Raw genomic sequence first — 6056 nt, 5'->3', positions numbered from 1 at the left:
GTTCAAGGCCAGCCTGGTCTACATAGTGAGTTCCAGGACAGCTGGGGCTACAGGGAGACCCTGTCTCAAAAAGACCAAAAAAAAAGGAGAAACATTAATCTAAGTTAATGCCTGCCTAACTTAAAAAAGCAACAACATAAAACACAGTGTAGCATGCACATGCACGTGCACACATACTTTAATACTTTAATAAAGATTTCATAAAACAATTTTCATCCTTATAGCAAGAGGGCACACTCAGAGTTTTTACTCTATTCTAATTCATAAAAACTGACTTCTGCCAGGTGTGGTGGTGCATGACTTTAATCCCAGCGCTTGGGAGGCAGAAGCAGGTGGATCTCTGTGAGTTCAAGGCCAGCCTGGTCTATGTAGTGAGTTCCAGGTCAGCTGGGGCTACAGAGAGACCCTGTCTCAAAAAGACCGAAAAACCAAAAACCAAAAAACCCTGACTTCCCAGTACACAAATGATCTCATTAGCAGTTTGGAAACATCACTCTGACTCACAAGTTCTAACTTTATTGTGCATAAAATTTGCCTCAGAGCCTGGTAAAATTCAGATGCCTCTGCTCTGGAAAATTTTCTCTTCCCTATTTTCCTCCCTGGGGATATGGATTCAGAGGGAACTATAGCTTGAATTTGCAAGTTTTAAGTGACCTGGAGGATTCTAATGTGCCTAGAACTTGGACCACATTTTGAGAAACACTACTTAAAAGAGAAACAAAGGCTGGGGAGGTGGCTCAGTGGTTAAAGTGCTTGCTGTGCAAATGTGAGGATCTGGGTTCAGATCCTCCAAACCTGTATCAATGCCCAGTGGACATGGCACCCACCTGTAATTCCATCCCCCAAAGTGCAGACAGGGAATCTCCAGATAAGCTGGTTCACAAAACTAGCCATCTTGAGAACTCTGGGTTTGATTGAGAGATTCTGTCTCAATGAATAAGGTGGATGAGTGATCAAGGATGATTTCTGACATTGGTCTTGGGCCTCCTCATGCATGCGCGCACGCACGCACACACACACACACACACACACACACGAGTCCATACACCTGCAAAACGTGTATACACACATGCACATACCACACACACAAATGGAAAAAGAAAAAAGAAAGAATTCACAATAGAATCTTAAAATGTTAATATGTGAAAAGCTATGGATCTTGCTTGAATTTGAAGTACCTTCGTTACTTACTGGATAAAGTTCAAGTGCAGAATGACATTCAGTGTCCTTCTTTGTGCAGGACCCGTTGAGATGCTCAGGTGTAGCCCCAGCTTAGAGGTATGGCTCCAATCTTCCTACCCTCTCTCACTCCTGATACATGTAAACAAACCATGCCAGTTGCTTTTGTGTGGACTTTCATCCTTGGAGCATGCCAGAATAGGTACTTCCACTGATTTTCTTGCTGCAAACAACTCCAAAGGCTGCTCACATTTAACAATCATGTTTAGGAGCTGGAGAGATGGCTTGGTAGCTAAGAGTGCTTGCTTCTCAAGCATGAGGACCAGAGTTTGGATCCTAGTCTCTATGTAGAAATCCAGGTGTGGTTCCGCACATACCTGCAATCCTAGAACTGAGTACATGTTAGGACAGGAGGATCACCTGGGCTTGCTAGCTGCCAGCCTAGCTGAAAAAATGAGAGCTCCAGGATCCGGGAGAGACCCAGCCTCAAAGGAGTAAGGTAGACAGTTATAGAGCAGGATGCCAGATTCCCCTCTTTTTCCTCTGCATGAGCACGCATGCATGCACCTGCACACATCTCTCTCACACCAACAAAACAAAACAAAACACATCCCTCATTTAAAAATATGCCAGAAAGTTAAGGAGTCCTCAGAAGTAAAAAACTAAGTAAGAAAAGGAAACAGTGTTCAAAGCTGTCATTTGCCTCAGAGACACTTCTGAAGTTGGTGAGTTTTGAGTTTTGACTTTATATGGCTTCAATTACAGGGGACAGTAAGTCCCAGACTCTGCCCAAGGTAAAGATCTAATAGAACCCATCTCATAAAGTTTTTAATCTCAAATGGCCATGCTACAGTGTAAAGGTGATTTAGTGTAAGGGTGGTCAGCCACTGTCACCTGAACCCTGTCACCTGGAGGGGGAAAGCAGTTGCATATCTTGAACAGGAAGGCTGGGTAGAGAGGCAATATAAAAATATAAAATCTTCCCTGCGAATTAGAATTGTAACCACAGGACCTACGATATGAATTTACACAAGATGTTGCTAGATGGGTCATGTTCCAAGGGAGCCTGTCAGAATCCAATGCACTGGTCTCTTCCAGGCTTCAAGGAGTTTTTCATGATAAAAATTTAAGAAATGTTAGCTCATGATCAAAAATGATAAAAAAATCATAATGAGACAAGGCAATATGAAGGTAGATTTTAGAAAAAGAATTTCTAGGGATGGAGAGATGGCTCAGTGGTTAAAAGCACATACTGTTCTTCCAGAGAATCCAAGTTCAGCTCCCAGCAACCACATCAGGCAGCTCACAAACATCTGTAACTCTAGCTCCTGGGGGAATCCTACACCTCTGACTTCTGAGGGCACCTGCAATCACATGTGCCTACCTACATGTAGACACATACATATGCACATAATTAAAAATAAAAAAGATAAGCTGGGTGTCGTGGAGCATGCCTGTAGTTCCAGCACTTGGGAGGCAGAGGCAGGCGGATCTCTGTGAGTTCAAGGCTGGCCTGGTTTACATAGTGAGTTCCAGGCCAGCTGGGGCTACAGGGAGACCCTGTCTCAAAAGGACCAAAAAATAAATAAATAAATAAAATAAAAAAAATAAAAAAGATAAAAAGAATGTCTAGAAATAAAAGACTGTAGGTTCAATAGTTGATTAGATATAATTGAGGACAGAATTGGTAACTTAGGGGAAAATCCTGAAAAATAGAATATAAGACAGAGAGATAGACAATACAAAAGAGAATCTAAGAGATCTAGAAGACTGAATGAAACTTTCTAATACTTGTGTAAACATTTCTGAGAATGCCTAAGAATTGATGAAAGATACCTGCCTATACACTCAGGAAGCCTAATGAATCCCAAGGAAGAGAAATAAAAAGAAGTCCATGCCTAGATACATTGTACATGAAATGGAAGAACAGGGAAAGACAGATGACCTCTAAAGAATGGTGATGTGCCCTACAGTTGTCTGTACCAATCATAGAAAGAACTGATGTATCTTAAATATGCTGAGAAAAGATGCAGTAAAATATTTTTAAAAGGAGGAGGAAATGAAGATTTTAGAAATATTTTATTATTTTTATTTTATGTGTATGAATGCATCACTTGCATGTATATAAGTGCACCCATGTCGTGCAATACCTGAGGAGGTCAGAAGAGGGCATCAGATCCCCTGGAACTGGAGTTACTGATGGTTGTTAGCTGCCATGTGGGTGCTGGGTATTGAACCTGGGTCCTCTGCAAGAGGAGTCAGTGATCTTAACTGCTGAAACAATTGTCCAGTCCCCGGAACAAAGATATTTTCAGGTGAAGTCTGAATGAGTTCATAACAACTGAAATTCTGATATTTATTCATTTATGCTTTTATGCATTTGAATGTTTGTGTGTGTGTGTGTGTGTGTGTGTGTCTGTGTCTGTGTGTCTGTGTGTCTATGTGTATCTGTGTTCATGGGTACTCACAGAGGCCCTAAGAGGACATTGGATCTCCTGAAGTTGAGTTATAGGCAGTTGTGAGCTGCCCAGTATGGTTACTGGGAACTGAGCATGGGTCCTCTGAAAGAGCAGCAAGAGCTTTTAACTGCTCAGCCATCTCTCCAGCCCCTACCAGTGAAATTCTGAACTTTATGTAGAGGAGGGTCTGGAATGGAGGAAGGAATGAAGATAAAGAACTGGTATATTATAGAGCAAATGAACTCAAGAAGACACTAGGTCTTGAAGGGTTAAAAAAATTGAAACTAGCTGGGTGAGGTGGTGGCTTTAATCCCAGCACTCAGGAAGCAGAGGCAGGTAGATCTTTGTGAGATCAAGGCCAGCCTGTCTTCATAGCAAGATCCAGGTCAGCTGGGACTACAGAGAGACCCTGTCTCAAAAAGATTGAAAAAAGAAAAGAAAGGAACTAAAATATATAAAAGCAGCAATTTAATTTTGGGAGAGGAAGTGACTAAAATTCAAAATTTATAGTCTTTTTATAGATTTTAACATTTTTTTAAAATTTATTTTTGAGACAGGATCTCATGTAGCCCAGGCTGTGCTTGAGTTCTACCTCCTAAGATCTAGGATTATAGATATGCAGCACCACAACCCAGCTAGTCTTTTTTTTTTTTTGTGTGGTAGAAGAGGATTAAGATGCTGGTCCACTTTGGATTTTGATATATGCATACATAGCTCAGCAGAAATATTTCTAAGGTGCTGAGGCCCTCAAAAGTAAAGAGCAGATCACCAAGAACAAATTAAGTGTTAGGAGACGCAAGAGCCTTGAGAAGTGAAGACCTAAAAGACAGCTAAACTTGTGTATTTTCAGACTTAGCTTTTTTTGGTTTTTGTTTGAGACAAGGTCTCATTACTATGCAGCCCTGGCTGTCCTGGAGCTGCTATGTAGACCAGGCTGGCCTCAAACTCACAGAGATCCTCCTGCCTCTGCATCCTGAGTGTTGGGATTAAAGGCACATGCTCCTGGTTTAACTCCTGATGAAGAGTGAAAAAAAATAAGATAGAACTACAATCTGTGAGGTCTGTGGAGGGATGACTTCAGCCCAGAGGCGGGCATGACTGAGGGCGAGGAGCGGGACCTTAGACTGGCTTATTCCTTCAGATTCTTCTCTGGGACACTGTGCCTTCAGAAAAAAAGAAAAAAACAAAAACATGTTCTTTTCCTCTGGTTATGGGGATATGAAATGTTCCTCTCAGGTAAGGGTCTCCGGAGGAAGGCAGGAGAATTCTGTTCATAAAGTGACTTGGTATTGAGTAGTTCCTCCTGTGCTCTAGAATGCTAGAACTCATTCCCTGTACCTGACCTTCTATCCAACTTTCCTTTATCCCTCTTCCTCTGCCAGCCTCTGGCGACTCCTGTTCCACTGTCACTTTTTCTTTTCTTTCTTTTTCTAGCACTGGGAATTGAACCCAGGGCCTTGGGTGTTCTGGGCAAGCTCTCTACCACTGAGTTGTGTCTCCTGCATGACTTCTGTTCTATTCATGAGACTCACTTAGTTTTTCAGATTTTACATATGCGTGAGAACATGGCATTTGTCTTTCTGTGTCTGGCTTACTTTAACAAAATGTTCTTCAGGCTCATCCATATTGTCGTTGATGACTATATTTTATTTTTTATGACTGAATAATAAATACTCCATTGTGTAATGTATCACATTTTCCTTATCCATTCATGTGTTGATGAATACATAGGTTGATACCATCTTCTTGCCATTGTGGATAATATTGTGATAAAAGCGGGTGAGTAAATATCTCTTGAACACTCTCATTTCTTTGAATGTGTACCATGTACTGGAATTGCTGATCATACAACAGTTTCATTTTACTGAGAAGTGAACTGAGGGACTCACACATGCTAAGCACACTACCACCGAGCCCTCTTCCAGCTCCTATTTTTCGTCTTTTTGAGGAACCTCCATACTGTTTTCCTTCGTGGCTGTACTAATTTACATTTCTGCTGGTAGCAGATGGCTTCCCCTTTCTCTGCAACCTCACCAGCATTTATTTACCTTTCATAACAGCCATTTTATTTGGGGTGAGATGATGTTTCTCTATGGTTTTGATTTGCCCTTTCCTGGTGAAGTTTCACATGCTCATCAGTCATTTGTACATCTTCTTTTGAGGAATGTCTGCACAGACCACTCCCCACTTTTAAAACTGCATTGCTTCTTTAAGTTGAGTTGCCAGTATTCTGACTATTAATCCCTTGTTAGATAAAGGAATAGTTAGCAGATATTTTATCCCATTCTGTAGACTGTACAGAAATTTCTTTTAGATTGATATCATTGCATTGGTCTATTTTTGCTTTTGTTGTTTGTACTTTTGGGGCCCTAATCAAAACAATCAAGGCCCACCCATAAGAATGTCTTAACTATTTCT

This window comes from Nannospalax galili, unplaced genomic scaffold (genome assembly GCF_000622305.1).
Source record: "Nannospalax galili isolate Female #2095 unplaced genomic scaffold, S.galili_v1.0 scaffold406, whole genome shotgun sequence".
NCBI lineage: Eukaryota > Metazoa > Chordata > Mammalia > Rodentia > Spalacidae > Nannospalax > Nannospalax galili.
This window is presented reverse-complemented; position numbering follows the sequence as displayed.